The sequence below is a fragment of the Balaenoptera acutorostrata genome, chromosome 2, assembly GCF_949987535.1.
Source record: "Balaenoptera acutorostrata chromosome 2, mBalAcu1.1, whole genome shotgun sequence".
NCBI classification, from domain to species: Eukaryota; Metazoa; Chordata; class Mammalia; order Artiodactyla; family Balaenopteridae; genus Balaenoptera; species Balaenoptera acutorostrata.
This window is the reverse complement of record NC_080065.1, coordinates 105,111,983-105,123,369: the sequence shown is the minus strand read 5'-3', so window position 1 is coordinate 105,123,369 and position 11,387 is coordinate 105,111,983.

Here is an 11,387-nt window from a genome sequence, read left to right as displayed (position 1 = left end):
TTTAAGGCAACGCTGGAGGGTAACCCCGACCAGCAGAGCTTATAGTGCTTCTTGTCTCTTCCTGTTCTGCCTCATTTGTTTTATCCCTTCCAGGGAGAAGAAAGGACCCTCGGGATAGTAGTAGCAGACAGAGTGCCAGTGGTCTGAAGGAGGATGAAGGGCCCAGCACTCAGTCTAACATCATATGACAGTCTAAATATCATAGGCAATAAAGGGCATTTTCCAAACCTTTCCTGGATGTTTCATTTAATTACATTTATCTCTCTATGCATCCATCTATCAGTCATCTACATCTGTATCTTTCAGGGTTCGTGAACAAGCTTTCACATAAGCACTAGGGACGTCCACCAGCATTTTCCAGAAGGAGGCCTGAAAACTGCTGGGGACTTCTCACAAATAGGGAATGGCCACAACCCTTGCCACACAGACTATGTGCGTGGCCCTCCTGACTTACTCCCACTCACTCTGTGAATTGCCCGAGGTCTGAGATGGGGGTGCTGGCTGGAGGCAATGCTCACGTGCAGGCTGGATCTCCTCCAGATTCTGATTCTCTTCCTGGGCATGTCGTCCTCAAGCACAGTTTCCATGTCCCTGGCCACACTGATCTCCCTCCTTCAGTCCTTCCCTCCCTCCCTCTCCTGCCTCCTAGTGCAGAGAATACTTTTTACATTTGAGATGAGATTTATATTTTCTTCACAGAATTCTCACCTGTTCTACTGTGGCCTCCGTTTTTAACATTCCAAAGCTGAGAAGTTTCTTTTTTTCTCCCTCATTTCTGCTGAGTCTTTACCTTCCTAATGCAGTGAACTCAGAGTGCCTAGCTGACTGGATGGGGGAAAAAAATCCAGGGAGCAAAGAGAAATAATAAAAAATATATCCGTTAATTTTTCATAGTGTTATCCAACTATATATTTTTAAAAATTAGGAATAATATTAGGAATATTCTCTTTATAAAAAAACTGAATTATTGGGCTTCCCTGGTGGCGCAGTGGTTAAGAATCTGCCTGCAAATGCAGGGGACATGGGTTCGAGCCCTGGTCTGGGAAGATCCCACATGCCGCAGAGCAACTAAGCCCGTGCACCACAGCTACTGAGCCTGCGCTCTAGAACCCCCATGCCAAAACTACTGAGCCCCCGTGCCATAACTACTGAAGCCTGCATGCCTAGAGCTTGTGCTCTGCAACAAGAGAAGCCACTGCAATGGGAAGCCCGTGCACCACAGTGAAGAGTAGCCCCCGCTCACTGCAACTAGAGAATGCCCGCTAGCAGCAACAAAGACCCAAAGCAGCCAAAAATCAATAAATTAATTAAAAAAACAATTATGTTAAAGGGTACAATGTATAAAAGTACAATAAAATTCTCCCTTCATAACCCCCCAACCCCACTGTCAAGACTATTTCCTTTTGTAGAGATTATTGATCACTAGCTGTCTGATTTCAAGACTTTTGGTCCATGAATTTACATATGTAGGTGCTTTATATGTGATTTATAGCTTTACAGAGATTTTTTATTTATAAATTATATCATACCATATCCATTCTAAAATTAACATTTTGATTGGAGATATTTTGATGTCTTTAATATAGAGATTTAGTATAAATCTTTGCTGTAGGTCTATCCCATTTTTTAGGCCAATGTTATTTATTTACTTCTAGTGACAAATCATAATATAATTATTCCCCTATTGATGGACATTTCGAGAAAGATACTCTTTTTCTCCTGCAATTGCCTTGTGACTTAACCTGTTAACCAGATTGTGTTTCTTCTAAGTATTTTTGATTTATAAATTGTATCATACCATATCTATTCTAAAATTAACATTTTGATTGGAGATCTTTTAATGTCTTTTAGATAGGGATTTAATATTAATATTTTAAATAGTCTCCCGTTTCCCTGTGGATTATTGACATTTTAAACTCTGCACTTCAATTTTCCCTCAATACCTGTAATTTTGTCATGGCTATTTCTCTACTTAAAGATGAGTAACTCTATGATTGATTTCTTCATTTTTTCCCATCTCTTTCCAAGGTACTGAGTTTGATTGTGTCTTATGAATTAGTGAAAAATGCTAGTCCTTGAGTCAGGACATTGGGCCCTTTACCAAGTAACTCAACCTATGTGGGCTTCAGCTTCTGTATGCGTGATCAAGAGGCTTGGACTAGCTGACTTTTCAAATGCTGTGTTTCTTTGATTCACTCTCACTTTCTGATCTGCTACTTAAGAAGAGGGTCTGTTCTCATAAAGTAAGAACAGTCTTTTTTTAATCCTTGGGTTGGGCAGAGTTTAATTGGTCATACTCAGTTTGTTATATTTACTTTTACATATGCTTAACTCTAAATAATTTATATAGGTCTTGTGACTTTTTTTTTTTTTTTTTAATTGCTGACACAGCAAGAGGCTTTATTGGGAAGGAGCGCCCGGGCGGAGAGCAGCAGGGTTAGGGAACCCAGGCGGACTGCTCTGCCACGTGCCTCGCAGTCTCGGGCTTCACGGTAACGGGGTTAGTTTCCGGGTTGCCTCCGGCCCATCACCTCGCTTGGCCTGTAGTCGGCCTCAGGGTCCTTCCGGGTGGCGCGCGCATCTCTCAGCCAAGATGGATTCCAGTGCGAAGGGCTCTGCGAGGTTGGTCGTCTCCGCCGTCTTCTGGCCCCTCCCGAGTCCTGCTGGTTAGTTTTCCTCGGCAGCACCGTGTTCCGTGTCGGGACCTCCTGTTGTGAGACGCCTCAGGCAAGTGGTCATCGTCGTGCCGGGCCGAGGCGGGCGGTTTCGTTCTCTCACAGAATTACACGCAGCTTTTCGAGGACGGGGCTGCAAAGGGGAGGAGAAATGGGGCAACAGCTGGGAGGGAAGTGGGCTAGGAGAGGGTCGTTGTCCTTTAAAGAGAAGAAATAAGACCATGTTTGTGTGGCGGTGGAAGGTTGCAGTGGAGAGGGGAGAGTTGCTGGTGTGTTAAGCACTGAGAGAGGAGATGGGGACCCGGGCCGGAGGTCCCTCTCCGGTACCAGAGGGAGAGGGGACTGAGGCAGAGCGCAGAGGAGGGGGCTGTGGGCTTCCCTCCAGTGGCTTCTGCCTCCTCTGTGCAGTAAAAGCTGGTCACCAGTAAGAGGCAGGGAAGGGGCAGGAGCTGGCGGTTTGAGGGCTGGTAGGACCGGAAAAGGCAGAAAACCCTGGAACAAGGGCAGGACTGAGGTGGGGTCATGACTGCCGCTTGGGCAGGAGAGAAACTCCACACAGGAGTGCGTACACCTGCTGCCTTTCCTCCAGCCACGGGCAGGACGCTCAAAGGGAGGAATATGCTGGTGTCTTGGCTGCTTTCTGCCTCAGGGGAATAGGCTCTCACAAGGGAAAATATCAAGAGCAGAGAGTAAAGCTAGAGCCAGACATTATTCCTTGTAGGCTGTCTGTAGTCAGATAGAAGTAGCCTGTCGTCTACCAGTCAGTCCATCAGTCAGTCAGTCAACAAACACTCATCTTACAGACACCTACTAAGCTCCAGGCACTGAGCGGTTGCTGGGGATATTAAACTACTGTCTTTCTTACTAGACTAACTGTTATTTAATGTGGCTGGAGCTCCGTCAGTGAGGACACTCTGGAGAGGGAGCGAGTCTTTCCGCCCAAGGGGAGAGGGCAGAGGAGGATCCCCACCAAGAGCTGCCCACGCTGCTCTCCTGGTTGGACCCTCTCTGTTCCTTGAACACACCTCACGCTGTTCCCTCTGCCCAGGGCCCTCTGCCCTGGCTCTTTGCATGGCTGATGCCTTCGTTATCTCTCACGTCTTATCTCAAAACCCTCTAGGCCTCTACCTAGAGCACCTTTGGACTCTGCCTGGAAGGCTCCTCCCCCACTCACCTGTGGCTTCCTCCCGTGTGTCTGTTCTTTTTTTCCACCTCAGCCTTAAGGAGGTCTAGTTGACAAATAAAATCGTAAGATACTTAAAGCATACGTGCTGATTTGATATACATATACATTGTGGAATGATTCCCCCAGTGAGTTAATTACCATATCCATCACCTCACATATTTACCTTTTCTGTGTGTGGGAGAACATTTAAGCTCTACTCTCAGCAAATTTCAATTACACTATACAGTGCTATTAACTAGAGTCACCACGTTTTACATCAGATCCTCAGGCCTTATTCATCTCATAGCTGAAAATTTATACCCTTTTACTTTTACCAACCTCTCCCTATTTCCCCCACCACCAGCCACTGGCAACCACTTTTCTACTCTCGGTTTCTATGAGTTCGCCTTTCTTTTTTTTTTTTTTTTCACACAGGCACACTGTATTTTATTTTGACAAGAGATAAATAGACTGACACCAAGCATTGTAAATGGATGACCACAACAAAAGCAACAATGATTGCAATTACCAAACACGAAACACACTCATACTATGTCATAATATTGACATTCAGTCCAGTAATCCTCCACTGTAACAGCTCCTTTACTTTGCAGTGAAAATTGATTTCTATATTCTTTGCCTCTGAGTCCTTGTGGGGATTTTTTTTTTAATTTGAAGCAGAAAATCACTAAAATTATAATCATCCTCATCAGTTCACTCAGTCCCATGTAATTAATTTTCTTTTTCATCTTGATCTTTTGTTAACACTTTTATGAGTTCATCAGTTTTTCATTAGAGTTCTGAAAATGCTTATTCATTCAGTTCAGCAGTACAGTCAGTTATCAGAAACCTGTACTTGTCAGAGTCTTTTCTATGAATTCCTTGGAGATGAAACCCTTTTATAGGAACATATTTGCAAAAGCATCAGAGTACACCCAGAAGTGTCTGTAACTGACAAAAGACTTCAAAAGGACCATGGTTAAAGATTTGATGAAACTTCATAATAGTGCAATTGATAAGGAAATTTAGTTTTTTCTGAGATATAAGTTTTAAAGTAATAACTAGAATTATGAATTATGACATTATACCAGAACATACAAGATTTTTAGAAATTTCACGTAATGTCTGAAACATTTATATTAACATACTTCCATACAGTTAACCCAATGAAAGTTTAGTATTAGTTGTTTTGTTTGTTTTTTTATACTGCAGGTTCTTATTAGTCATCAATTTTATACAAATCAGTGTATACATGTCAATCCCAATCGCCCAATTCAGCACACCACCATCCCCACCCCACCACAGTTTTCCCCCCTTGGTGTCCATATGTCTGTCCTCTACATCTGTGTCTCAACTTCTGCCCTGCAAACCGGCTCATCTGTACCATTTTTCTAGGTTCCACATACATGCGTTAATATACGATATTTGTTTTTCTCTTTCTGACTTACTTCACTCTGTATGACAGTCTCTAGATCCCTCCACGTCTCAACAAATGACTCAATTTCGTTCCTTTTTATGGGTGAGTAATATTCCATTGTATATATGTACCACATCTTCTTTATGCATTCGTCCGTCGATGGGCATCTGGGTTGCTTCCATGACCTGGCTACTGTAAATAGTGCTGCAATGAACATTGGGGTGCATGCGTGTTTTTGGTTTTTTTTTTTTTAACATCTTTATTGAAGTATAATTGCCTTACAATGGTGTGTTAGCTTCTGCTTTATAACCAAGTAAATCAGTTATACATATACAATATGTTCCCATATCTCTTCCCTCTTGCATCTCCCTCCCTCCCACCCTCCCCATCCCACCCCTCTAGGTGGTCACAAAGCACCGAGCTGATCTCCCTGTGCTATGCGGCTGCTTCCCACTAGCTATCTATTTTACATTTGGTAGTGTATATATATCCATGACACTCCCGCACCCTGTCACATCTCACCCACCCGCTCCCCATATCCTCAAGTCCATTCTCTAGTAGGTCTGTGTCTTTATTCCTGTCTTGCCACTAGCTTCTTCATGGCCTTTTTTTTTTTTTTCCTTAGATTCCATATATATGTGTTAGCATACTGTATTTGTTTTTCTCTTTCTGACTTACTTCACTCTGTATGACAGACTCTAACTCCATCCACCTCATTACAAATACCTCCATTTCATTTCTTTTTATGGCTGAGTAATATTCCATTGTATATATGTGCCACATCTTCTTTATCCATTCATCTGTCGATGGGCATCTGGGTTGCTTCCATGACCTGGCTATTGTAAATAGTGCTGCAATGACCATTGGGGTGCATGCGTCTTTTTGAATTACGGTTTTCTCTGGGTATATGCCCAGTAGTGGGATTGCCGGGTCATATGGTAATTCTATTTTTAGTTTTTTAAGGAACCTCCATATTGTTCTCCATAGTGGCTGTATCAATTTACATTCCCACCAACAGTGCAAGAGGGTTCCCTTTTCTCCACACCCTCTCCAGCGTTTGTTGTTTGTAGATTTTCTGATGATGCCCATTCTAACTGGTGTGAGGTGATACCTCATTGTAGTTTTGATTTGCATTTCTCTAATAATTAGTGATGTTGAGCATCTTTTCATGTGCTTCTTGGCCATCTGTATGTGTTCTTTGGAGAAATGTCTATTTAGGTCTTCTGCCCATTTTTGGATTGGGTTGTTTGTTTCTTTAATATTGAGCTGCATGAGCTGTTTATATATTTTGGAGATTAATCCTTTGTCCGTTGATTCGTTTGCAAATATTTTCTCCCATTCTGAGGGTTGTCTTTTCGTCTTGTTTATGGTTTCCTTTGCTGTGCAAAAGCTTTGAAGTTTCGTTAGGTCCCATTTGTTTATTTTTGTTTGTATTTCCATTACTCTAGGAGGTGGATCAAAAAAGATCTTGCTGTGATTTATGTCAAAGAGTGTTCTTCCTATGTTTTCCTCTAAGAGTTTTATAGTGTGCGGTCTTACATTTAGGTCTCGAATCCATTTTGAGTTCATTTTTGTGTATGGTGTTAGGGAGTGTTGTAATTTCATTCTTTTACATGTAGCTGTCCAGTTTTCCCAGCACCACTTGTTGAAGAGATTGTCTTTTCTCCATTGTATATTCTTGCCTCCTTTTTCACAGATAAGGTGACCATAGGTGCGTGGGTTTATCTCTGGGCTTTCTATCCTGTTCCACTGATATATATTTCTGTTTTTGTGCCAGTACCATACTGTCTTGATTACTGTAGCTTTATACTATAGTCTGAAGTCAGGGAGCCTGATTCCTCCAGCTCCGTTTCTTCTTTTTCAAGATTGCTTTGGCTATTCAGGGTCTTTTGTGTTTCCATACAAATTGTAAAATTTTTTGTTCTAATTCTGTGAAAAATGCCACTGGTAATTTGATAGGGATTGCATTGAATCTGTAGATTGCTTTTAATAGTATAGTTATTATCACAATATTGATTCTTCCAATCCAAGAACATGGTATATCTCTCCTTCTGTTTGTGTCATTTTTGATTTCTTTCATCAGTATCTTATAGTTTTCTGAGTACAGGTCTTTTGCCTCCTTAGGTATTTATTCCTGGGTATTTTATTCTTCTTGTCGCAATGGTAAATGGGATTGTTTCCTTAATTTCTCTTTCTGATCTTTCATTGCTAGTGTATAGGAATTTCACATCAGGAAGTGTTTTAATATAGTCACTATGAAAAACAGTTTGGAGGTTCCTCAAGTAATTAAAAATAGAACTGCCATATGATCCAGCCATTCCATTTCTGGGTGTATATCCAAAGAGAACAAAATCATTATGTTGAAGAGACATCTGCAGTGTCATGGTCATTGCAGCATTACTTCATAATCAAGACATGGAAACAACCTAAGTGTTGACAGCTAAATGGATAAACAAATTTTGATACACACACACACACATCAGAATATTATTCAGCCATGAATTATTGAACTTTGAATTCATGAGTATTTCATGAATAATTGAACTTCTTTCAATTGATATGTCTGTGAGTTTCATTTATATTGTTGTACGTGGATTTTGATTTTTATTCTCATTGTTACATACTACGATTATGGACATATACCACAGTTTATTTATCCCTTCTAGTGCTGATAAGCATTAATAGTGTAGTTGGCAGTTTTGGCCTATTATAAACAGTGATGTTATAAACATTCTAGTTCCTATACTTTTGTAATCCATCTATGTATTAGGTGTACACCTAAGAAGGAAGGAAGAAAATAGAGAACAAAATTATATAGTTCTAAAATTAAATGACTTTAAAATATAAATAATAGACGATAGACTCACACATGACCATCTGCTTAAGCAAATAATCTGAAATATTTTCCATTAGATATCACACATGGCTCTACTGATGTTCAAAGAGAGAAAATTTAACCAAATAGACTTAAATGAAATTAAACACATCTTTGTCTGTCTTTGATGATTCAAATGTACCCTGGAAGGACCTTACATATATAAATAAAAGTTGTTAACTTTGGACTGTCACAGTGGTGAAAGACTGTTTAGAATAGATCAGCTTAAGCAGATTGCATTATATAAACTGAAAAAATCCAACTCTGGGGAAATTTTTTAGAGTATTTAAAGTTTTGTCTTTTCATCTTTATTTTCATTTAAGAAAACTATTTTTTCTGAAAACAATTGGCTCTGAAAAGTATCTTTTAATAAAGATTTTTAAAAACTGTTTTCTAAACCTCTAACCCATAAAAAAAACTCACTGAATTACAATATGCTGCATTAATTTCCATCTATTGTTAATTTAAAACTCAGTGGATTTTCTTACACTAAACATACTGTGTAACCAGCACTGAGATCCAGAAATAGGTCATTACTGTACTACAGTACTATACGATCTGCAGTTGCTGAATCCATGGATGCAGAACTGTGTATAAGGAGGAACCACATAGAAGGAGGGCCAATTATAAGTTATACTCAGATCTTCAACTGTGTGGAGGGTTGTTCAACAACTCTCTCATTGTTCGAGGGTCAACTGTACATTGTGATTCAGCTTCTCCTTCTGCCAGATTCTGCCTTTCTCACATTCTTCCAGGTGAACTTCCTAAGAGCATTGTCCATTAACTTTCCCATTAAAAAGCCCCATTTTCAGGAAACCCGATCTAAGATAGTACCAGCACAAATCCCAGAACATCCATATGGAGAACTATTAGGCTTGCTAAGGAATGAGGAAAACTATGTGCTGCCGTTGCTGCAGGATTTGGCTAATATGTACCAATATAGCATGAGGAGACAAGAGTAGATGCACAGGATTGTATATGTTGAGGATGCTGAATGAGGGGGAACAGAACAAAAAAGAAAGTTGGGGATGGGGGAGTTTATCAATATGGGAGATAGTCCTGTGAAATAGAATTTAACACTCTGGCATCTACAGTGGGAGATCATGCTATTCTCTCCTAGGATAGCTATTAGAAACATGTAAAAAAAAAATAGTGACACAAAATAAATTAGGTAGGAATGTCGGAGTTATCAGGGCTGATGATGGAAAAAGGATTCCGAAAGAGAGGTAGGTAGGATATATTACATAAAGCTGGATAAACAGCTGACAGTATTTCATGCGAAGGCCTAGAGGACATGCCAGGTGACAGTACTAAGCAAGTAACTGGTGAAAGGGGAACAAAAATTGTTTAGGAGCTCAGGGATGGCTGTTCTCTCTAGGCTATGAATGACAGTAAAAGATGCTGTTTTAGGACTGGGAATCCTGATAGCAATTAATTTGATTGCATCTCAAAATAACAAAGCGGAGATGGTATTGCTTAGCAATCAAAAGCAAGGTAAGTGCAATGATCACAACGAGCAACAAGATCTGTGTGGCAGATGAGGAAGCTTGACTCACAGTGAGATATAGAAATGGTTAACAGGATATGTTAGTCCTTACAGAAATCTGAATATGCAGCAAGCAAGCATTTTGCATAATATGTACAATCAAAATAAATAAAAATAAATGATAAGGAAGCAGAGGGAAGCTGCCCATTAAAAAGCTGCCCACAATTTTTTCCCCCTAGATTCCAGATGTGATCTGATTCTCAGACCATGAACCCATTGACTGGAAGAGAGGCCTATGATGAAAGATCATTTTTCACTGTGACAAATGTATAAGAGTAATTCCCCTGTACTTTACCTAGGTGACCCCTGAACTTTAATTCAGGTGCCTCAGCACTGGGAAAAGGGAAATGTCCAGATCATTCAAGGGTTGATGTAAACATGAACATAGTGAGGAAGAAATTCCATATATTAAAAGGAACAAAATAGAATGTCTAGAACCCAAAATACGTTATGTGCAGATTAAACACCACAGAAAACATATCAGTGAGCTTAAAGACATAACAATAGAAATTATTCATACAGATATATTTAGCTTTGGTGAAATATGGGATGGTACTAAGAACTCTAACAATAGTGTTATTAGAGTTCCAGGAAGGAGGTTTACAGGAATTGAATAAATAATGGCTAATATTTTCCAAATTTGTTCAAAATTATAAGGCTGCATGTCCTAGAAGCTCAAAAAATTCTAATCAAGAAAAAGAAAAGCAAAGGCACATAATTCAAATTTTATAAAATCATTGTTAAAGAGAAAATTTTAAAAGCAGCCAGAGAAAAGAGAGATTAAATGCAGGGGAATAACCATAAGAAAGTTGTTGACTTTTTATCGGAAACAATGCAAACCAGAATATTTTGGAACAACATCTTTAAAATGTTGAAAAAAGGTCTGTCAACCTAAAATTCTATATCCAGAAAAAATATTCTTCAGAAATGAAGCTAAAATAAAAATATGTTCAGGAAAAGAAAACCTTGGAGAACTCATCACCCAAAGATCTGCACAAGAAGAAAATTTATAGTAAATTTCTTCAGGCTGAAGAAAGAGTAAACCAGAGTTTTACTAAGAAATAAAAAATACTGTGGGGCTTCCCTGGTGGCGCAGTGGTTGAGAATCTGCCTGCTAATGCAGGGGACACGGGTTTGAGCCCTGGTCTGGGAAGATCCCACATGCCACGGAGCAGCTGGGCCCGTGAGCCACAATTACTGAGCCTGCGCGTCTGGAGCCTGTGCCCCGCAACGGGAGGGGCCGCGATAGAGAAAGGCCCGCGCACCGCGATGAAGAGCGGTCCCCGCACCGCGATGAGGAGCGGTCCCCGCACCGCGATGAAGAGTGGCCCCCACTTGCCGCAACTAGAGAAAGGCCTCACACGAACCGAAGACCCAACACAACCAAAAATAAATAAATAACGTAGCTATAAAATTAAAAAAAAAAAAAAATACTGTGAATAGTCACTATGTAGGTAAATTTTTAAAAAATTCCTTCATTTTAAAATTTCTTTAAAGTGTATTTTATTGTTTAAATTATAAAATAATATATTTGTGGGGTTTATGACATATGAAGATGTAGATTATTTGACAATAAAAGTATAAATAAGAGGAGGGCATAATAGAAATATACTGTTATACATTTCTTACATTAAAACTCAAGAGGCATAATATTACTTGAAGAAAGACTGTGATAAGATGCGTATTGCAAACCCTAGAGCTCCTACTGC